The sequence below is a fragment of the Macaca nemestrina genome, chromosome 4, assembly GCF_043159975.1.
Source record: "Macaca nemestrina isolate mMacNem1 chromosome 4, mMacNem.hap1, whole genome shotgun sequence".
NCBI lineage: Eukaryota > Metazoa > Chordata > Mammalia > Primates > Cercopithecidae > Macaca > Macaca nemestrina.
The window spans coordinates 130,849,820-130,874,225 of NC_092128.1; the positions used below are offsets into that span (position 1 = coordinate 130,849,820).

Below are 24,406 nucleotides of genomic sequence, written 5' to 3' on the forward strand. Positions count from 1 at the left end.
TGAGGGGGAGAAAGCAAACATGGAGAATTAAGTTAGTTGCCTCCTATTCTAATTCTCCTTATCTGAAATCCCTTGCAATTTGACACTGGCATTCAGAGCACAATGAAAAAGTGTGTGTGGACGGAATAACACTGTTTATATTATCTGTAAACTGTGTTCTTGCCTCACTGGTGTTAACTAAAAGAATCTATCCATTTCTATTTATTTATTTTTTTGACAGGGTCTTGCTCTGTCACCCAGGCTGGAGCGTAGTGGTTTAGTCATAGCTCACCATAGCCTCCAATTCTTCCACTTTGACTCCTGAATAGCTAGGACTAGAGGAGTGCACCCTTGTGCCCAACTAATTTTTTTTTTTTTTTGAGTTTCACTCTTATTGCCCAGTCTAGTAGAGTGGTGCAATCTTGGCTCACTGCAACCTCCACCTCCTGAGTTCAAGAGATTCCCCTGCCTCAGCCTCCCAAGCAGCTGGGCTTACAGGCATCCACTACCACACCCGGCTAATTTTTGTATTTTTAGTAGAGACGAGGTTTCAGCATGTTGGCCAGGCTGGTCTTGAACTCCTGACCTCAGGTGATCCACCTGCCTCAGCCTCCCAAAGTGCTAGGATTACAGGCGTGAGCCACTGCACCCAGCCCCAACTAATTTTTTTATTTTTTGTAGAGACAGGATCTCACTATGTTGCCTAGTCTGTGGCCTCAAGCAATCCTCCTGCCTTGATCCCCAAAGTGCTGGGATTACAGGAGTAAGCTGCTGCATCTGGCCTGAACCTATCCATCTTTGAAAAAAAATTTAAGTTTTGCTTCTTTTCATTAAACATTATATAAAACACAAAATATAAATGCCATGAAATATTCAATCTCAGATTTCTAAATTGTTAAGATTTTTCAATTTATACTCATAACAAATTTAAATTGTCACTGCTTTATGAAGCTATTATGTCAGATACAAGCCTGCTTATTAATCCAGAGACAAAAAAGCAGAGTTCAGTTAACCTAAAATTTTAAAAAATCTTAAAGGCATTTGTATTAAAATCCAAATAACAAGATTTTATATTTAAACGCAAAACAATACTTGCTGAATATTTATTATAATATCCCAACTTTTAAAGAGAAAGATATTTAAAAATAAACATGACAAGGAAATTAGAGAAGTCAACTTCTTAAATATAACCAAAGGGTCAAAAAAATATTTAAGTCAGTTTAAAAATTAAACTTTAGGAAAAAAGGTAAACCTTGTAGACATCTCATTAAATTTCAGAAGCCTACAAAACGTCAGCAACAGAAAATATTTAGTTCACATGTATATTGCATTCTGATTGAATTCTTTTCCTCTGTCCATTTAGATTTATATTGGCTGGTCTTTTCATCAACAAATTTAGTTTTTAAATCTTGTTTTTAAGCAACAGAAAATCCTTTATCATTTCTAGAAGATAAACCCACAGTAGAGAGAAAAGACTATTTAACCTCAAAGTCTACAGCATAATAAACAACTGCAGGGAAAAATGACAATTTTTTTTTATGTATGTATGTATTTCTAAGGGAAAAAATCCTTCTGTATAAAACTCACTGGATGACACCAATTTTTCTAAAAGTGGGAATCAATACTAGAAGGATAAAACACCATTTTAAAATTCATGTTCCAAGTCAGTTTTTTACTTTAATAACAGTTACAAAATAGTGAACAACGCATATGAAGTGATAATAGCTGAAATCATAAATTAGCCATGCATGCAGTTCATACTTGATAGAAGGAGGTAGGAGGCACTGAAAGTACACTGTTGGCCCAATTTCTAATTACTCTAAAAACAAAGCCCTCTAAAAAGGGAACCTAGGGACTGCCCAGACAAGATGGAAAGGCTCTGATTCATTTATTAGACTGCATGGAATTTCAGTCTGTAGTGAGCAGGGTATCTAGAACTCCATACATAAAATTCTGTGTCTTTTTTTTTTTTTTTTTTGAGATGGAGTTTCACTCTTGTTGCCCAGGCTGGAGTGCAATGGTGTGATTTCGGCTCACTGCAACCTCTGCCTCCCGGGTTCAAGGGATTGTCCTGAGTCAGTCTCCCTAGTAGCTGGGATTATAGGCATGCACCACCACGACCAGCTAATTTTGTATTTTTAGTAGACATGGGGTCACTCCATGTTGGTCTGGCTGGTCTTGAACTCTCCACCTCAGGTGATCCGTCCACCTCAGTCTCTCAAAGTGCTGGGATTACAGGCGTGAGCCACCGCGCCAGGCCTCATGTTGTTTCACTTAATCCACAATATCGTGTACCAATGGGCAAAACTTTACTCCATTTCTAAAAATAGTTAAACTGAGAAATTATTCAAAGGTACATTTTTATATATAAGATATAGCAATTTTAAACATCTTACCCCTTGTGACAAGAAATGGCACAGAGCCATTACATGTCATTTGAATATAAAAATTTTTTTCTTTTGAAAAAGCTCTCATTTCCCATGCAATTTTAAGAAATAAAATTTACCCAAGGGGATGGGAGGAATGTGATTTCATGAGAATTACTAAACTTGGAGAGAGTCCAGAAGATCTAAAAAAATAAAATCGGTTATAAGCTGACAAATTTTACTGACTTAACTGCAGGTTAAGATTTCACTCAGCTGGCTTTCAGGAAAAGGCCCTGACAAGTTAAACAAGAATGATTTAAAAATATAAATTCAAGAAGCTACACAAATACTCATAAAAGGTTATACAGTGTGTTGTATTTTTGAGATTACTTTTTCTGAGCCTTTTAAGTCAAAGAGTCAGTTTACTGATTTAAATAGGTAAACTGAGAACACTGTAAAATGATAGACTGGATTAAGAAAATGTGGTACATATACACCATGAAATACTACGCAGCCATAAAAAAGGATGAGCTCATGTCCTTTGTAGGGAAATGGATAAAGCTGGAAACCATCATTCTGAGCAAACTATCGCAAGGACAGAAAACCAGACACTGCATGTTCTCACTCATAGGTGGGAACTGAACAATGAGAACACTTGGACACAGGGCGGGGAACATCACACATCGGGGTCTGTTGTGGGGTGGGGGGATAGGGGAGGGATAGCATTAGGAGAAATACCTAATGTAAATGACCAGTTAATGGGTGCAGCAAACAAACATGGCACATGTATACATATGTAATAAACTGCACATTGTGAACATGTACCCTAGAACTTAAAGTATAATAATAATAATAACTGAAATTACCTCAACAGAAGTAGTTACAAACATGTACTACCCAATCCTGCCTGAAGGTGGGAGTCTTCAGTTATGTAATGGCCTAGGGCACGTGAAAAAAAAGAGTATTAGACTTAAAAGAAGAAACATTTTACCCCACTCCAATCTGACAGTGCAAAAATATAAGTATATAATTAAAGCTCCCTTCTCCATCTACAGTGATAATGGGCACTGACCCATCTATTTAAAAAAAAAAGAGAGAGTGAGAAGCCAAAAACAGAAGAGAAAGGTATACCTGAAGGAATTGGTTTACTCTACTGTAATGTGTTAGAGAACTTAATGCTATTTATTTAGCCTGATGCTACTACAGTTCTTTTGGTGGAGAGATGGTGGAGTTACAATCATCAGGTAGCTGAATTGTATATGCTGAGTTACTTACCCAAAGGAAAATATTGAGGAAGAATAATTGGAAAAATCTGCAGTTGTCAATGACACATATATATACTCAAAATGAAAGGGGAAGTACAAAGAACAAAAAAATGGGAGTACAGGCTAACTATAACAAACAGAACAATCAGATCAGATTAATGTCTAGATACTCACGTCTTATGTTCTAACAAACAAAAGGTTAGTACTAACAATATGATACCTAAATGACATGTCTATGACAGCTATGATGAAACAGAAGTCAAACAGATTTCTTGTAGAAAGAAACGGCACAAGAAAACATTGGCACGCAAGTGCTTTTCATAACCATCTCTTATGAGACTTATAATAAATAGCATCTTTGGATTTATTTTGAATATATCTAACTGGTATGGCTGCTTCTCTTTATTTGGTAGTTCAATTAGTAGCAGAGTGGTCAACATGAAGGCTAAATTTGCCACACTGAGACCTCAAACCATGGTGGCAGCACTGTTTACTTCCATGAAGCAGGGAAAATCCTTATGAATGAAGAACTAAGGAGTAAAATCACTGTTAGCTTACACAGGACTTAAAAAGGCTTTTCAACTAAGACATGTCTACATGAAATTTGGTACTTAATAATGGGTATAGTTATATGTACTTCACAAATTTAAAGATTACTAAAATATGCACATAAAAGTAACAGTAAGCAACAACAACAAAAAAGGAACCAGAAGTATCAGGGTACTGCCTCATGTCCTGAAGGAGCAATGAAGTATGAACAACACTGCACTCTGTTATCAGGCATCTGACCTCTGTTCACTAGCGATCCCGCATTTAGGTAGTCCTCAAATTTACTATCAATGTAATCAATAACAGGCTGCCAGCTACAGAATGCAAATAAACAAAACAATTAAGTTGCAATTCTACACATGAATTAACTGATGACTGTTAAAGAATAATAATCAATATTTTCAAATACACAAAATGAATTTACCAGTGGAAGATATGTCAAGTTATTCTATATAAAGATTCAAAAATATAAATTATGTTGAATAAACCTTTATTCTTTATTTCAAAACTTTCCAAATGAAAGAAAATATTTATTGTCAAAACAGCTAAATTATTAGCATATTATTTACACTAATAAGTGTATTAATAATGCACTTCATAATATGAAAACAATTATATTCAGTTTTAAATTTCAAATGAGAGATCACTTTAAATGATATAAAAACTTCATGATGAACTTAGGAGTTTTAAGAGTTGACAGAAAAATACCTCAAAAACAATGTGAATTCAAACAAAAACAAAAGTATTATTTATAAAATACTAAGATAATTACTTCAGACTAAAATTTCGTAGATGCTTTCTTCACTTAGGACTTATGGAAAAACTGAAGGTCTAAATATCAGGTTTAAATGAGGATTGAGATAGAATTTATACAAATGGATAAAATTAAAGCAAACAGTTTTAAATTTCTTACTATAATGAGAATTCTATCTAGCTACGTTATTTTAGAATATGTCTGAAAAACAATTTTATGATAGGTATTATCTCCATTTTACAGCAAAGTAACTGGGTTCAAAGAAGTTAAACTTCTTTGTTTAACTTCGAACTTGAAGTTAAACTTCGTCAAATAAGTGGCAAAATTGGTATACAAACCCAAGTCATGTTACTTTTAAGTCTGGTGACCTTTGCCAAGATGAGAAGTTTTAAAATGTTAAGAAGAGAAAGTTTAACCACCCCAGTACCCCAAATGTACTGGAAAGTTGTGAGGACAAACCCTTCTTACCAATTACTATTATCCACTGCATCTCCAAATCCAGGGGTGTCAACTATTGTGAGCAGCAATTGAACACCACCTTCTTTGATTAAAACTTTGGATTGTTCCACCTGTAAGAGTAATTGGTACAGATGTCAATATCATATATTACACTAGTGATTTCCTACCAGGGGTGATGGTAGGGACATTCAAGTTTATCAAAACCAACTGGGAAACTGTTAGCAAATTAAATCTACCTACTCCCACATTTTCTTTAGAATCAATGATTGTGGGCATTGGGAATCCAGATTATTTGAAAGAAAAGTGTATATACAAATAGTTTGCCAATCTCTTGGCAAATTGATCACAGGGTTTATGACTCATACTTGGTATAAAGAAAGACAGAGGAACTGATAAAATACTGATCACCACTAAAGACATGTAATACTTATATAATTTAATGTGCATCTAATAATACAAATAAGCAGTTTGAGTGATTCAGTAATTCACAGAGGTCAAATGTAATTAATCAGACAAGAACATTTAATCTACTGTTTATAGTAAATGTCTTCCTGGACTATTCTCTATCAAGTTTGGCCCAAACCACTCACTCAAATGAACTTACTATCATTCCTAAATCTTTCTCAGCATGGATGTAATTACCCTTACATTTATGTTATGGCTAGAATCCAGTCCTCTTCTCAAATGTGATACTCCACATTCTGGACAATGTAATCAGCAAAAGTCCAGAGAGTTAAAAAAAAAAAAAAGTGTATTCTGGTAGGGTGAGATCTTACTGACTGATTATTGGACTTAAGTGGTAACAACAGTTCCTAGAACAATTTAAGATATTCTATAACCTCAAGCTCTGTATCAGAAGACGTATTATCATTCATCCTGGGCATATGCTGCTGTTAAATGCAAAGTATCAGTTTTCAGGAGCCCAAGATAAAGGAAACACCGATTCAAATAAAAAGGGAATAATTCCCCCAGAAGATAGGCTTTCTCCTGATACACATTTATATCAAGTCCTTATTAAGGCTAGAGGCTCCAAGTATGCTGATAAGCTAATTTACAAGACAAAAAGTTTGGGACACTTTTAGAGACAGCCTATTTCATTTTGGCATGTTTTATAGATCTACCTGATGCATGATGTTTTACAGATGCTACCTGATAACATGCGGAGACTAAGATTGCTGAGCAAGAAAAGTCTGTAGCCACACTACCCAATAACACTTTCTGAGATGATGGAATTGTTGTGTATCCACACTGTCCAATATGGTAGCCACTTGCCCATGTGGCTACTTACTCCTTGAAATCTGACTAGTGCAAATAAGGAACTGATATTTAATTTTATTTAATTTGGATTAACTTAAATAGCCACATGTGGCTAGTGACCACTGAACACACAGCAGAGGTCTATAGCAATCAAGAGCTTTCTGTTAAAAGAATTTTATTATCAAGAATAAAACTTATTAAAACTGAAATAAATTGCCTGAGATGTGGACATGCATGACTTATCTTTTAGAGAAATGAGATGCCAAAGTCTTATCTTTTAGATTAATATTCTTCGAACTGCTTTGATCCTGATACAAACTATCAGTGAAAATTTTGCAGATCCAAAAGATATTTACCCACCAATTATATAATATTGGCAATCTGAATATTAAGTATTAATATGTATTATCATTTATCTGTAGATTAAAAGTAAACGTCAATAAATAAGAGTTGTAATATTTTCTGATCATCCTCAGTATCAGTGATGGATGTACATCATTTAGGAGATCACTGTTACATACCACATAACTCAGATAACATGTCTATTATCAGGTTACCCTAATAACATGAGGAAGGCAAAATAACTCAGAGATAACTCAGAGAAAACAATCAGATTCATCAGTGTGAAATCATGAGAACTAAAGGAAAATTTTTTTTTTTTTTTTTTAGTCTCACTCTGTTGCCAGGCTGGAGAGCATGGTAGATCATAGCTTACTGCAGCCTCAAACTCCTGGGTTCAAGCAATCTTTCCATTTCAGCCTCCCAAAGTGCGGGGCCAAAAAAACATTTTTAATGATATCATCTCATCTGGTTTAGGAAGTTTACATTTTCTTTATCTGGTCATCTTCTAGTCAAAGGACAACCCAGTCAAATCTCACATCTCAATATCCTGAATTCACCTCCATCTCCTTTATAAAGACAGATCATTTATTCATGGTAACTGTGGCTGAAGCAGAAATATCCAAAGTAATTATACCACTCCTTTACCTAGTTACTTTTTTAAATAACATAGTACTATATACTAGAAAGTAATACAACAATATAGTTAATCTACACGAATCATCTCCCAATTTTACTTCAAACTATTTCTGGTTCCTTTATTACCAAATGAAGCTCATTCTACCTTCAGTAACATGCTGTATACCAACTACACATTTTAACCTAACAGCTTAAATTTTAAGATATTTCCTTGTTTAAAAAAAAAAAATCAGTTCAACAACTTAATTACTTATTGACTTGCTAAGACAAATGAAGATTTGTATTTTACACACTTTAAGGAATGTTTATAAAGCTTCTTTTCTTCTCTGGCCTAAGAAATTCTGTGTATCCATACATGGTCAAATACAAAGAAGTCAGCGACACATGGAAGAGATCCAGAAAACATAACTGTAAACTAGCGCCATTCACAGGATCCAACTGTATCCTATCATTGGCTTTTACAAGTATCCTCATGGGATCCATGGAAAACAAATTAGTTCAAGTCCAAGAATTTCAAACTTTTCTTAACAAATCTATTCCAAATGGCCACTTTCCCATGCATTTTCTGTAAGCAGGTCATATCAACACATTTTATGGCATCACTCAGGGTTCTCTAAGATTAGTTTCATAATTTAATACCAAAAGAATGAATCAAGAACATTTTCAACTGTTTTTCCCTGAAAAATAAATAAAACTAAAGCTATCGTCTATGTATCATCTAGGTATAATTAATCTACTGAGACTTCTTTTGGCATCTGAGATTCCAGAAATCCAAGGTACTCATTTTCTAATACTGAGTGTATACAGCATACAAGAGTATTAGTATACTGAGTTTTCAGTTTTACAGTCTGAGGAAAAAAAGTCAAACAGTGTTGATTATACAGCTTCATATACACTAAACTTTTCTAACTTAATGTTTACATGCCATTTATTGAGGTAAATAAAAAAGTTATTTAATTAAGAGCATAACATTTTGAAGAGAGGGTTAACATTTTCTGTCAAGAGCTTGCCTCTACCTACACTTACCCAAGAGGTAGCATTACAGCCGACACTCTGAAGAGACTGGAATGGCCTGAGATACTCCGCTTAGCTCAAACACAAAAACTATCTATTTCCCTTATTTATTGGCTCAAAAGACAAATATCATCTTAAATGTTTTGTCGTGTTCCACAAAAAAATGAAAGAGGAAGTGACCAATAGCAGAACAGTTATGCCTAAAGAATACCTCCTTCTCATCAAGACCCAGAACTACGTTACTGAGAAGAAAGTGATCCCAAAACTCTTAAATTGGCCTTCTATTCTGAACATCTCCACCCCTCATATCCCTGTCTCCTTACACTTAACCTCAAATTCCTTGCCTCTCTCATTTTCCATTAGCAACCTCCTTCCCAAAACCTTTATAACTTTCCCTTTTCAACTTAAATCCCATTCTGGATTAACCCATCTTTCTATTCCTATACCATAAAATTCATGACCTTCAACCTCAACAAGAATTTCTCTAATATTCCTCTTATGTGCTCCCTAGTCTCATGCCTCTCCCATTTCCCAGTAGGCTCTTCCCAAGCCTGTGCCTGTCACAATGCTCAGTAAAGTACCTCACATCACCACTTAAAAATGAGACCATTCCCAGTCTGTCTGAATCAGCACTGTACCTTCCATAGTACAGTGTGTGTGAAATATATCTTTTTCCTAAAGCTAATTTCTCAATCTATTCTAGGGAACTGATTAATTTCCATTTTAGATTCATCTTGACAACCATTTGCACTATTTCCCCTCTATCTTCAATCTCTCATTTCTTAGAGAATGACTCGCCATAGGATATAACCATTCTCAGATCTCTTTTCAAAATCATCAAACCACTCTCTGAGTCCTTTATACTCACTCCAAGGTATTCCTTCTCATCCCTTCCTTAATAGACATCACCCACCTTCACTGACTCACTTACCACTCACTTCTCAACCCACTGCCATCTTGCTACCACTTCATTAAAATTTACCTTGCCAAGGTCACCTCTACAGCACCTTACAAAAGCATCTTTTTCACTAAATCATAACTGTTTGTCCATATTTTTCTCACAATTGTGGGATCTTTGAGAACTTTGTGTCTATCATCATTGTAGCCCCAAAACTTAGTATAAGACAAGCATTCAAATATGTTATGTGAATGGCTCAAAAACTATCAAAACTGAACCAATTGTCAACAGGAGAGTTTCCTGATTGGGCTCCGTGAACATTTTTCAAGGAATCTATCAAGTATATTATCCTAGAGATGTATGTACTGTTTTCACCTTTTCTCACTTTCAAAACTTTTGCACTCACTTCATCTATAATAGTGATTTATAAAACTTCAGGGACCAGCTGGGCGCAGTGACTCACGCCTGTAATCCCAACACTTTGGGAGGCCAAGGTGGAAGGATCAGTTGAGGTCGGGAGTTCGAGACCAGCCTGGTCAATGTGGTGAAACTCCATCTCTACCAAATATACAAAAATTAGCCAGGTGTGGTAGCACACACCTGTAATCCCAGCTACTCGGGGGGCTAAGGCAGGAGAATTGCTTGAATCCAGGAGGTAGAGGCTGCCGTGAGCTGAGATCACACCACTGCACTCCAGCCTCGGCGACAGAGCAAGATGGAGTCTCATCTTGGAAAGAAGAAGAAGAAGAAAAAAAAAAAACTTCACGGAGCAAGAAAAAGTTTCAAAGGGGAACAGCATAAAGTTTCCAACTAAGAACTTTAAAAAATCTAACAGCATCATTGTACAAAAGAATTATCTTAATAGAATACATTAAGAGAAAATTTAAATGGACTTTAATGTCAGAAAAAAGGATAGTTTCTTCCCAAAAAAGGACAGATGACACCCTTTCACTGACATAAAGTATGATACAAAAATTTTCAAATGCACGCCAGGTGTGGTGGCTCACACCTGTAATCCCAGCACTTTGGAAGGCCGAGGTGGGTGGATCACTTGAGGTCAGGAGTTCGAGACTAGCCTGGCCAACATGGTGAAACCCCGTCCCTACTAAAAACACAAAAATTAGCCAGGTGTGGTGGTGCGTGCCTGTAATCCCAGGTACTCAGGAGACTGAAGCAGGAGAATCACTTGAACCTCGGAAGTGGAGGTTGTAGTGATCATGCCACTGCACTCCAGCCTGGACAAAAGAGCAGGACTCCATATCAAAAATAAATAAATATAAAATTTTCAATGCAACAAAATTATAAAATAAATAAAATAATTGGTAGCATGCATACAACATTGTAAGCAATATTTTTCCAAAAAATTTACCACTTAAATCACCACTTAAACATGAAGACTCAAACATGAAGTGGAGCTTAAATGTTCAATTTTTTATTTCACTTCATTTTAATCAATCTTTTGGGAAAAAAATATAAGTAAAAAATGGAAGTAACACGGTACCATTTCATTCCATTTGAAACATTCTGAAAGAACTAAGGCAAAACACTTCCCTCTCCTCCTTTCTCCCTGACAGACACAGGATAAAATCAGTTCGCAGCAGGCAAAGAACACTACAGAGCAGTGGTTCTCAAAATGTAGTACCCAGACTGGCAGTAATACATTCTGAGAACTAAACAGAAATACGAATTCTCTGGGCCCTGCCTCAAACCTACTATATAGCAAACCATGAAGAAAGGGACTCAGCAATCTGTGTTTTAACAAGACTTCCAGGTGACTGTGATACGTGCTGAAGTTTAAGAAGCACCGGTATAAAGAATTCCAGGACTGGTGTCAGCTCACATCTGGAAATGCACAGATATAACTCAGGGTCCCGAGGTCCAAGATAAGAGGTTAAGAATTAATCTTAATGAGCTTCTATCAATACTGAAAAATTCGCTTGAATCAGAACCACTATTTTACACACAGGAGACTAAAAATCAGCTCTCTGTTCAGTGTACATAGCTTCTCATTCCTTCCAAGACTGTAAATGTGAACGAGCATCTCCTTTAAGATTACAAGTCTCTTATAAATAGGTAATGCCCAGGGATGAGAATACGAGATTGTAGTCTTTATTAAAATCTTGCTCCTTATTCAGTTACATAACAGGAGAGGGTTTTATTCCCCATTTTTATAAACGTTTGTCTTTTGAAACTCAGGATTGTATGTTTGCCAGTCTGATATGTCTAGACCGAGATACAATACTGGTGACCACTCCCGTCTACTGTGAGAATTTATGAGCTTCTAAGGGCAGAACATCTGCTAGACTACTGGGCTTGGTAAGGAGCCAGCCAACTATTAAAAAGATTACATTCTCATTTTCTAACTATATTCAGGCTTCTTGAATGACTCTGACCCTGTCCGTAATATGGCATGTTCTTTCCTGAGCAACTAGGCAAAAGAGTTTAGATGGTCTTCAGCTAGTTTTCAGTATATAAAGGAATATACTTCCATGGTTCAGTCAGGAAAGAGGACTTCTACAGGATTCTAGTAAGGATCAATCTGGTTCTCAAATGTTACAGGTCTTCCTTTTGGTAAAGAAAAGATATTTTAACAGTGGTGCACAGGCCTCTGTCTTAAAAATCCTACCAGGGATATTCTCACCTCCATTACCCCTTTGTTTTCAAGATAAAGAGAGTTTCCAGGAAGATATTCACAACAGAAGAGGATATTTTTGAAGTGTTACTTTAAAGGAAGGTACAGTGGGTTTAGACAATTTATTGTGAAGCTAAGCCAATGTAAGAATTCTAATAAATTGAGGGCATGTCACATCTTTAACAGATGCTCACCTGGGGAGAAAATATCTGCAATATCTAAAATGTAGGGGATTATTAGATTTTTCAAACTTCTATAAATCAGCAAAAAAATGACAGAAAAATTAAGATTACCAAAACACTTAAATGAAATCTGAGCAGTTAATGAGTACAAAAGACATGTTCAACCTCACTAGAAATCAAATAAAATAAACTCAAATACTTTTATATCTTTATGCACACACAACAGCAATGAGTGCCTAAGTCTACCAAGACATGCACAAGAATGTTCCTACTAGAAAAAACTGAAAACCCAAAGCCTTGTCTACAATAATTAATAAAGGATATACTGATACATTCACCCAATAGAGTATTATATGACGATGAAAAAGAACAACTACACCCAACATGAATAAATACAGATGTAATCTTCACTGAAAGAAAACAGATACGAAAAAGTATATGTATATAACATTCAAGAACAGGCAAATATTATGGAGAAAGCAGTCAGTAAGGTGTTTATGTTTGGGGGTTGTAATACTGAATGAGAGTGAGCACATGGAAGAAACTAGGGTTCTGGAAATGAACTGTATATTAATTTAGGTAGTGGTTAGTTTTATCTTGCATATCTAAATTCATAAATACTTAAGGTATTCATAACAGATATTCAAATTAAGAAAGTTCAAAGTTCATTTTCTTGCTTAGGTTTAAAATTTCCAATATTTATCACAAAATAAATAAGCATGAAGGATCAAGTTTTTAGAGCATAATTTTGCAGGTAATTTTAAATCTCAAGCCCTATGAAGGTTACCAAAATAAAAAAAATCCTAAAATAGAGAGAAACATTAAAAAGGAGAAATAAGATATTCACTTCACAAAATTACTCCTTTGGGGTCTAGTTACTAAACTGCATCTTGCGGTCTGATATATATGAGTTACTGCCCAGAACATATAGGCTGTCCTTCCATCCTGGGCACTGGGACGATCACTACCACTTCTTCAAATCCAGCTAAAAGCATCAGTGCCTCAATGAAGCCTACTCCAGTCAGAACTGTTCACTTGCCTCCTCTCTGCCCGTGTCCTATATATTACCCAAGCAGAGCTCACCAACAATATTTTTAATCAACTGTTTAAAGCAGTGCTGCCAAACAAAAATACCATGTCAATCATATAAGTAATTTAAAATTTTCTTAGTAGCCACTTTTAAGATAGGAAAAGGTGAAATTAATCAATTTTATTTAACCCGATACATCCAAAATATTATCACTGCAGTATACAATCAATATAAAAAATTATGGAGATTTTTTTCCATGCTCAGTCTTAGAAATCTGTGGTATATTTTATATTTGCAGAACATCACAATTCAGACTACCAACATTTCAAAGATTAATAGCCACATGTGGCTACAGGCTGCTGTACTATTTAATAAAAAGAGCATATCTGGAGTCTAGTCCCTTGCTCTATAAAGTGTGATCTACCATCCAGCAGCATCAGTATCACCTGGGATCTTGTCAGAAATATAGAAATGCAGCCTATCTCAGAACTACTAGAAGAACTAAATTTGACAGGATACCCAGGATTGGAATGCATAGCAAAGACTGAGAAGCAGTAAATTAGATCACATATACCTTGGGAGTCTTACAGAATCGCTATTGCCATTCAACAATTATATGGTATTATCCCACTGACTAATATAGAACACTGTATTTAAATAACAATAGCTTTTCTATGAATGAATCATGTTTTCTCTACACTGTCCTGTGCAATTTTCTGCAATGATGAAAATCTTCACATATGGGCTTCACAAAATGGCAGCCACTTGCCACATGTGGCTGTTGAGCACTTGAAATGTATCTGGAGCAAATGAGAAACTGCATTTTTAATTTAATTAATTTTAATTGATTTAAACATGTGGCAAATGACTATCATACTAGATAGCACAGCTCCAAGGGAATTGGTTACTATGTTACAGTGTCATCTCTAGGAGAAGCCTTAGGACAAATTTGGAAAGTTCTAGTCAAGATAATTCTTCTGATTAACTGTACTTCTTCTGTTTTTTTTAATTTTATGAAGTCATATTTACCATCTCACACAGGCTAAGGGCAAATTTGCATCTTACGTCTAAGGAAGCATAATAAAAGTTATAACACGTGCTTTGTGTGTATTAATATTATTCCAGCTTATCATCAATTAACAATACCAATATCCATACCTGTACCATCTTTTTAATTCTATGAGAAGGACCTGGATACTCTGGAGAATACAAATCTGTGAGGAATAATGAGTTGATTAATGTCAACTTTCCCAATCCAGATTCGCCTAAAAGAAATAAGGGAAAATACCTTAAACTCACCCACTTTACCCAACCTTAAATATTCAACAGATGCTATAATCGAACTTGCTTTATGCAAGTACTTCTTGGTGGGACAATGAAATGACATTAGAAAATATGCTACAAAGAATAAGTGTCTTGTCCTCAGTTTCTTAGCTATCAAATTAAACTCATGTTTCTAAGGATTCTTATCAGCCTTCTAATTATACCACTTATATTCATTAAAAGTAATGTATCTACATTAAAAGTAATGTATCTAATAATCTACATTTTTAACAGTAATGTATTCCCAAAGAAAAAAAGTCAGTCATTATTAAAAAATCCAAGTTGGATTATATATCGCTGCTTCAGTGAAATAAAGTTTTTCTTTATTAATAAACAATAATGAATGAATAAACAAGAAATCATGCAGCTATAAAAAGCAAAAATCTGCTAATACAAAGAATAATTAATCACAATGAAAATCTCCATATAAAATTCTAAACCACAAAAAATACTTTCTAATTTAGCCACCCATCAGCCTAAATATAAGGGTGCTTCTCCACAAACCAGAATCCAAACAATCTTAGGTAATTACTTTTTCCAATGCTTCTACTCAAGGTAGGAGGTAGACAGGAAGGAAGCTAGGGCATGATTTCTACTCTGACCACATACTCCTCTTTTTTGACTCTCCATGGCTAGTCCAATATATATACTCCAGTGTATAGTAACTATTACAAGTATACCAAAATATAAATGGTTTCAAGGTATATATAACCTAAGGTTAAAACAAATTATAAATCATATTATGATAATTAACATGGCACAGAGTTAAAGTATTTATTGTTAATAATTCACTTAGCACAATAGGCATGTTTAGCCTAAGTAACTATATCACAATACTTTTATGCCTAGGAGGAATTCTTTTTATATTAGCTCTCAAAAGATCTCAAAACTGAGATCCTTTCCAGTGGTTTGGGCTTACCCTTTTGACTGAGAGCATGCCACTTTTTACTAGAGGTTGATGTATGACTCAACTCAGAGTTAAGGATGAAAAGTGGGGATAACAGCACCTGCCTGTACCCTGGTACATATTATATGATATTGATTTATTTACTTGTGGAGTCAGGGTCTCACTGTGTTGCCCAGGCTGGAGTGCAGTGGCACGATCATGGCTCACTGCAGTCTTTAACTCCTGGGTGCAGTGGTGCGCACCTGTAGTCTCAGCTACTCTGGCAGGCTGAGGCAGAAGATCGCTTGAACCCAAAAGGCGGAGGTGAGATCACGCCACTGCACTCCAGCCTGGCGACAAAGCAACACTCCATCTCAGGAAAAAAAAATCTTAAAGTTCTAGTATCTAAAATGAGCAAAATCGCCAGGCGCGGTGGGTCACACTTGTAATCCTAGCACTCTGGGATGCCGAGGTGGGTGGACCATCTGAAGTCAGAGGTTGAGACCAGCCTGCAGTGGGCCGAGATTGCACCACTGCACTCCAGCCTGGGAGACAGAGTGAGACTCCATTTCAAAAACAGAACTAGCCAAGCGTGGTAGCATGCACCTGTAGTCCTAGCTACTGCGGAGGCTGACGGGGAAGGATTCCTTGAGTCCGGAGGTCAAGGCTGCAGTGAGCCATGACTGCACCACCTCACTCCTGCCTGGGCAAGAGCAAGACTCCGTCCCAAAAAAGAAAAACACACACACACACACACGAAAACAAAAAACAGAATAGCATCATTTCCTTCTGATTAGTTTGAAGGAAGTGAATTGCCTGTAAAAGTTTTCATTTTCAAAAACAGCATTAAAATATAGTGTAAGGCCAGGCACGATGGTTCATTCCTGTAGTCCCAGCACTTTGGGAGGCTGAAAGGATTGCCTGAACCCAGGAGGTTGAGGCTGCAGCTGAGCGATCCTCCCGCCTCAGCCCCACAAGTAGCAGGGACTACAAGCGCTTGCCACCATGCCCAGCTAATTTTTTTGTATTTTTGTAGGGACAGAGTTTCACCATGTTGCCCAAGCTAGTCTGGAACTCCTGAGCTCAAGCGATCCACCTGCTTTGGCCTCCCAAACTGCTGGGATCACGGGCGTTGCCACCGGGCCTGGCCCAGTTACTTTCTTCAGTCTGAGCATGAGCGCTGGAATAAAAGCTCTCACTTGCATATAATTTTTTAGAGACAGTATCCCTCTGTCACACAGGCTGGAGTGCAATGGCGCAATCTCAGTTCGCTGTAACCTCAACCTCCCGTGCTTGATCGCTTATATAATCTCGGCTCAGTGTAATCGCAACCTCCCGGGCTCGATCGCATATATATATACACACACACACACACACATATATATATACACACACACACATATATATATATTTGTTTGTTTATACAGAGTCTCCGTCTGTTGCCCAGGCTGGAGTGCAGTGGCGCGATCTCGGCTTACGGCAACCTCTGCCTCCCGGGTTCAAACAATTCTCTGCCTCAGCCTCTCTAGTAGCTGGGATTACCGGCGCCCGCCACGCCCGGCTAATTTTTGTATTTTTAGTAGAGACGGGGTTTCACCACGCTGGCCAGGCTGGTCTTGAACTCCTGACCTCGTGATCCACTCGCCTCCGCCTCTCAAAGTGCTGGGATTACAGGCGTGGGCCACCGCGCCCGGCCGATCGCTTATATTTTAAAAAAGATGTTTTCTTCGTTTCCTGGCCCCTTCTACCCCGCTACAAAGTTTCAAAGACTTAATGCTATTACAAAGGGTTGTCAGAGGTCAAGCTCCGGGGTGCATTCCCTAACGCGGGGCGGCCTCAAAGGGGGCCGACCCTGCCCAGGATGAGCGGCGCCAGATAGCGGGGGACGCTCCGGGGGTCCCCGGGCCCTGCCTGGGGGACGTGTTGTGGGGCGTACGTACCCAGGCTCAGGTGAGGCGAGTGGGCGGCTGGGGCTCCAGCTGGCGCTGGCCATTGAGGAGCTTCTGCGCTACCGTGCGATCGTGCCAGCCAGGCGCCGGGCAGTTGGCGCGCAGCGCCTGCTCGCGCGGAGTATGGCCCTTGCTGCGCCCGGCCCGCAGGCCGAGAAGTCATAAAGCTCCCCCTCGTAGCTTATGGGTGGCAGCGGCCGGGCCGAAGCCTCCGGACACAGAGGGGCCACCTCAGCGACCGGTTACATCCCACCTAGCAGCCTGTAGCCAGCGTGCGCTCATGGACGCTCCTAGAGGACCCAGCAGCCCCGCCGCAAGTTCTGATTGGCTCCGCGTGTCTTCCGCGACGTCACCTACGGGCGCGCCTTCCGCGATGTCGCAAGGGCGCGCCTTCCGTGACGTCATAAGGTCGCACCTTCTCCTGAGCCATAGAGATGGGGCTTCGGTGACGTCACAGGCGCAGGTGTTCGGCAACGTCGCCGGGGCGGTACAGTGCCTCGAGCTGGGCAGTCATCTCCTTAGAGGGGACCCTGGTAACAGCGACCTCCCCGCCAGGTCCTGTGTGTTGCTGGCTGGAGAAGGGTAGCTGAAAAACTCAGACCCAGCAGTGTTTATGTCAGTCAAAAATAGAAAACTATGTGCGGGCGCGGCTGAGGCGGGAGGATCTCTTCAGGCCAAGAGCAGCCTAGCAGTGTGGCGCGACCCCATCTCTGTAGTCCTACCTCAGTCCCCCAGCTACTTGAACCCCAAGGTTCAAGGCTCCAATGAGCTATGATCCCACCACAGCATTCCAGCCTGCGAGACTGAGGTAAACCCTGTCTAAAAAAATGAACTATCCAAGTGTGCAACAGGGAGGGACTGCTTAAATAAAACAGGAGGCTGGCTGGGCCCTGTAATCCCAGCATCCTGGGAGGCTGAGGCGGTAGGATGGATGGCTTGGTCTCAGGAGTTCTAGACCAGCCTGGGCAACATGACGAAACCCCGAATCTACAAAACATACAAAAATTAATCGGGTGCGGTGCGCACCTGGCCTAATTTTTGTGTTTTTTGTAGAGATAGGGGTCTCGCTATGTTGCCCAGGCTGGTTTCCAACTCCTGGGTTCAAGCGATCTTCTCACCTTGGCCATGAGAGTTGCTGTCTGGATTACAGGCGTGAGGGACCGTGCCCCGCCTGGGTTAGGCTATTTAATAACGTAAGAAAGTGCTCGACCAGGCTCCATGGCTGACGCCTGTAATCCCAACTCTTTGGGAGGCAGAGGCGGGTGGATCACCTGAGGTCAGCAGTTCAAGACCAGCCTGGTCATGGTGAAACCCAGTCTCTACAAAAATTAGCCGGGTGTGGTGGCACATGCCTGAAGTCCCAGCTACTTGGGAGGTTGATACAGGAGAATCGCTTGAACCTGGGAGGCAGAAGTTGCAGTCAGCCGAGATCACAGCACTGCACCCCAGCTTGGGCAACACAGTGAGACTCCCAAGTTTGACACCAGCCTGGGTAATGTAGTGAAACCCTGTCTCTACAAAACAAACAAACAAACCCAGGCATAACTGTGTGTCCTAGCTACTTAGGAGGCTGAGGCAGGAGGATCACTTGAGGCCAGGAGCTCAAGGCTGCAGTGAGCTACAATCATCACACTGCTCCCTATCCTGAGCAATAGAATGAAAGCATGCCTCTAGATAGTTAGCTAGCTAGCTAGGTAATTGATACGTAGTTTGCTATCAAATTTTTTCCCTAGTTTGAACCATGTTTTTGTAAAATAGCATTCAACACATCAGCATTTTACAGTGTTATTAGTTGTTCATATGATTATGTTTTTCTGAAATACAGTATACTTTACAAAAGCAGTTTTGTCTTTCAAAGCACATAGATAGGTCCTTAAGTGAATTTGTCTACTGTTGGCGACCTTCATACCATTTTGTCCACTTGATTGGAAAATTAGTTTCAGGTCACTGTTGGCCTTAGAAGAAGAGCCCAGCGACAACAAGGAAAGGTGCTCGTGTCCAGTCACCTTCTAGATGCATTTTTACCTTCCCTTAAGGTTTCCTTTGACGAACATAGAAGTAATCTATGTAGAATTGACCCAGTGCTGCCCTGGCAGCTTTGGATGTTAGGCCAAATTTACATTTCTTACCTTTATGAGAGGCACCCTGGCAAGCTAGTGGAGTTACACATGAAGTCTGATCTCAGCTGCACTGTCCAGAGATGCAACACGGTCCAATCAAGTAACATTCTCTAAGCCCGTTTCTTTAGCGGTAAAATAAGAATAACATACCCATCTAAAAAGACAGCCTATTGTATTTGAGTGGTCTTTTATTTTCAACGAAACTGTGTTTAACACAGTAATTATTTTCATTCCCATACCACATTTGTGTTTTGTTTTCTGTTTTTGAAATGGAGTCTGTTTTGTTTGTTTGTTTTTGTTTTTGTTTTTGAGATGGAGTCTTGCTGTTGTCGCCCAGGCTGGAGTGCAGTGGCATGGTCTCCGCTCACTGCAACCTCCGCCTCCCAGGTTCAAGCGATTCTCCTGCCTCAGCCTACTGAGAAGCTGGGATTACAGGTGCCCACCACCACACCCGGTTAATTTTTTAAATATATTTTTAGTAGAGATGGGGTTACATCATGTTACCCAGGCTGGTCTCAAACTACTGACGTCAAGTGATACACCCGCCTTTGCTTCTCAAAGTGCTGGGATTATAGGCATGAGCCACTGTGCCTGGCCTGTTTTAAAATAAGGATTTCTTAGCCAGGCGCAGTGGCTCACGCCTGTAATCCCAGCACTTTGGGAGGCCAAGGTCGGTGGATCACCTGAGGTTGGGAGTTCAAGACTAGCCTGTCCAACATGGAGAAACCCTGTCTCTACTGAAAATACAAAATTAGCTGGGCGTGGTAGTGCATGCCTGTAATCCCAGCTACTTGGGAGGCTGAGGCAGGAGAATTTGTGAACCCAGGAGGCAGAGGTTGTGGTGAGCTGAGATCGCACTGTTGCACTCCAGCGTGGCCAACAAGAGCAAAACTCAGTCTCAAAATAAAAAAAAGATTTCTTAAAATGATATTTTCAGTGTTTTATAGATGATGTGTATGCAGCAATCTTAATAGGATGTTACCTGACACTTTTCAGGGCTAGAAAATGACAGTGGCAGCTGATTTGATCCAAATGTCTCTAATTCTTTTTTTTTCTTTTTTCTTTTTTTTTTTTAATTTTAAGACAGAGGCATGCTCTGTCACCCACACTGGAGTACAATGGCATGATCTCAGCTCGCTGCAACCTCCACCTCCCAGGTTCAAGCAATTCTCCTGCCTCAGGCTCCCAAGTAGCTGAGATTACAGGCACGCGCTACCATGCCTGGCTAATTTTTTGTATTTTTGGTAGACACGCGTTTCACCATATTGGCTAGGCTGGTCTTGAACTCCTGACCTTAGGTGATCTGCCTGCCTCAGCTTCCCAAAGTGTTAGGATTACAGGCGTGAGCCACTGTGCCCAGCCCAGATGTCTCTAATTCTAACATGAGATGTACTGCAGGATCATAGCAGAATGAGTTGCTGATGTATCCAGAAGGAAATGAGCATGGAACTCTCACGACAGCTGTCTTGAGAAGTGTGTGTGTGCTGTGCTTGAATATCTCACTGCTCATTTATACACAGGCTTTCTGGTGACTGAGTTAATAGTGTGTGTTTCATAAATAATGTAACCATCTTTCTTCCTTCTTTTCTTTTCATTTTTCTTTTTTTACAGGGCCTTGCTCTGTTACCCAGGCTGGAGTGCAATGGTGTGATCTCAGCTCACCACAACTTCAGCCTCCTGGGTTCAAGCGATTCTCCTGCCTCAGCCTCCCAAGTAGCTGGGATTACAGGCATGTGCCACCACACCCGGCTAATATTTGTTTTGTTTTTGTTTTTGTTTTTGTTTTTGTTTGAGACGGAGTTTCGCTTTTGTTGCCTAGGCTGGAGTGTAGTGGCACAATCTCAGTTCACCACAATCTTTGCCTTTCGGGTTCAAGCAATTATCCTGCCTCAGCCTCCCGAGTAGTTGTGATTACAGGCATGTGCCACCACGCCCGGCTAACGTGTTTTTGGTAGAGATGGGGTTTCTCTATGTTGGTTAGGCTGGTCTCAAACTCCCAACCTGAGGTGATCTACCCACATCGGCCTCTCAAAGTCCCAGGATCACAGGCATGAGCCACCGCTCCTGCCCTAATTTTTGTGTTTTTAGTAGAGATGGGGTTTCACCATGTTGGCAAGGCTGGTCTCCAATTCCGGACCTCAAGTGATCAGCCTACCTCGGCCTCCCAAAGTGTTGGAATTACAGGCATGAACCACCATGCCTGGCCAGCCCTATATCTTTAAGGCTACACATTTTGCACTTGTTAAAAGTATTTGAACATACAATTACCCAGCTTCCCTTGTTGATGCTTGAATTTTGTATAATCTTAAATATTTTTTCCAATCTAAGCTTTATTTTATCCTGTTTCTTCTGTATTTGTATAACTAGGTGGCTGTCTTCATTGAAAGTTTTTTCAAAAGCCTTAAAATAGATTATTGTTCTTGGCAGCAATTTGAAAGCTATTTGAGGAGAAGGGGAGACTTATAATGATGATTCAAATGAAGCAAACTAAAAAGTAGTGAAGCAAGACAGAGGAAAAAGCAGTATTCACTTGCGCACATCCCAAAAGAATAACATTTCAAATGTAACTAGAAAAAAGTATGCTGAAGTTCACAATACAGAAATGATTATTAATACTCAAAGTAGCTTTAAAGCCCTGCTCAGCATTTGAATGTTGGGAATTGACCCAGAGGTGGCTGTAACCTAAGATGGTTCCTTCAGTAATGAGCATTTGTTCTTTTTCAAGATGATGATTATTCCCCACCTTCTAAGAGACCAAAGACCAATGAGACACCACAGCCACCAGTCCCGTAACCTGCCAATGCTGGGCAACAGAAAGTGAGGGGGTTCAACTCTGGTAAGTTCTCAGCGAAATCCACAACCTTTTCCTTCATCTTCTGGACTGTCAATGTGACTGATGAAAGTTACAACATTCTCTGCAGGGGGAAATGTTTTAGCATGTATTACTACATTTTAATCACATCTTTGTAAAGCCACGAGCATTTTGAAAGTCACATTACAGACATTGTTTAAACATAGTTTGTATTTACCAAAGCATAGGACATTATATCATCTCATATTAATTAGTTAGTTGGCTCAAAATTAGTGCTAATGACTTAGTAATTCAGTGATTTCTCTTAGCTTTAAAACTTTTATTTCAGAACTATTTCACCTCTTGGTTTTCATTTTTGCTGTGTGTCACTGCCTGCCAGCTGCTAATTTATTAACTCCCAGTGGATCATGTGTCCTGTGAAGGGACTGAATGTTAGTGGCAAATTATGTTGATGATTTGTATTTTGAGTAAGCAATTTGAATAAATAGAACATTAAGCTTGTATACATTTTGAAAATAGTATTTTAATATTCTACTGTGTCATAGTCAAAATGATTGAATATATGTTGAATTTATGTGTACTTTAAGTTGTTATATGTTTATGTTCTTTAGCATTCTAACTTGCAATTATATATATGTGAAGTATTTTTTTTTTTCTCAAGAAGATTAGACTCTGATTTATTGAGGCATCTGTTTGATGTCGTGTTAAGTGGCCTGGGCTCTGTGTAGGGGTTGAGGTTAAAGCAGGAAGAAGGGTAGTGAGGGGCAGGGGTGCCAGGATTAGATTGGAATACCTGGGGGTTCTCTGAGGCTCCCCAAGTTTCCCTGGTCCTGGTCAGCTGTGCTGCTGGCCTGGGCATCTGATGAGCCTGCAAGGGTGACTCCCAAGAAGTGAGTGGTCCAGGGGCTAGGGCAGGGACTTTGGAGTCACGCTGTTGGCTTTGAATCCAGACTCATACACTTGGTAGCTGTGAACTCTCCATGCCTCAGGGACCTGCAGAACTGAGCTCTGTCTGAGCCAGGTTCCATCCAGGCACTGCAGATCCATCCAGAGGGAAACCGCCCCAAGTTGCTCACTATTCAGTGCCTTCTCAAGCAGACCCTTGTCTCCTTCTAGGCCCTCACATTCCAGTGGAGGAGACGAAACTCATCTGCCTCTGTCCCTCTGGGCGCACCTCATGCCAGGTGCATCTGTGGACCTGGGCCATGCTCCTGGGCTTCCGAAGTTGGAGAAAGCTGTCAGGCTCAGGTGGGTACATCAGAGCAGCTGCTGCCCTCTGGACACAGTGACAAAAGAACACTCTGGGCCTGGAGCCCTGGTCTGGGGCATTGGGCAAGGCTCTTGCACTTCTCTGAGCCCATTTCCCCATCTGGAAAGTGTGCTGATTCTATCTCCCTGTGGGAGGGCTCAGTGTTAGTTTGAGAACCAGCATCTGGGATTTGGGCTATAATTCCCCTTCAGCCCCATAGCTGGGGGGAACCAGGGACTTTGTCGGGATACCCCAAGCATCAGGCCAGCTTCCTGCCCCTGGCTTGGGCTCAGCATCTGAAGTAGTCTAGGTGGCAGATGGTCCTGGTGAGGATTGGGGCTTTTCCCCAGACTGAGGTCACACCCAGAGCCAGAAATCATGGTACCTGCTCTGGGCAAAGGTGCCAACCTGTATGACAAGAGCAAAACTCTGCTTCAAAACAAAACAAAACAAAACAAAAAAAAACACCTTGCGTCATTTCAGGGGGCTCACACCTCCCTAAGGGCCTGGTAATTGGCCTGCTCTGGCCTGCACCTGGCCCCCAGGGTACAGGGTAGAGGTAACACCCCACCTTACCTGGTTTCTTCCTGCCAGGGCCAATCTTAAGACCTCAAGACTTTACAGCCTATCCCACCTCCCCCTCTGGCCAGCCTTGAGCCCTTGTGGGTCCAGCACTTTTTCCAGGCTGTCTCCTGGTTGTCCTT

At 39.9% G+C, this 24,406-nt stretch overlaps 1 pseudogene; it reads right to left on the minus strand.

Moving 5' to 3' along the window:
* Positions 1–17,902, minus strand: part of LOC139362919 (transmembrane protein 250-like) — a 42,614-nt pseudogene extending 24,712 nt beyond the window's left edge.
* Positions 17,903–24,406: the final 6,504 nt, after the last annotated feature.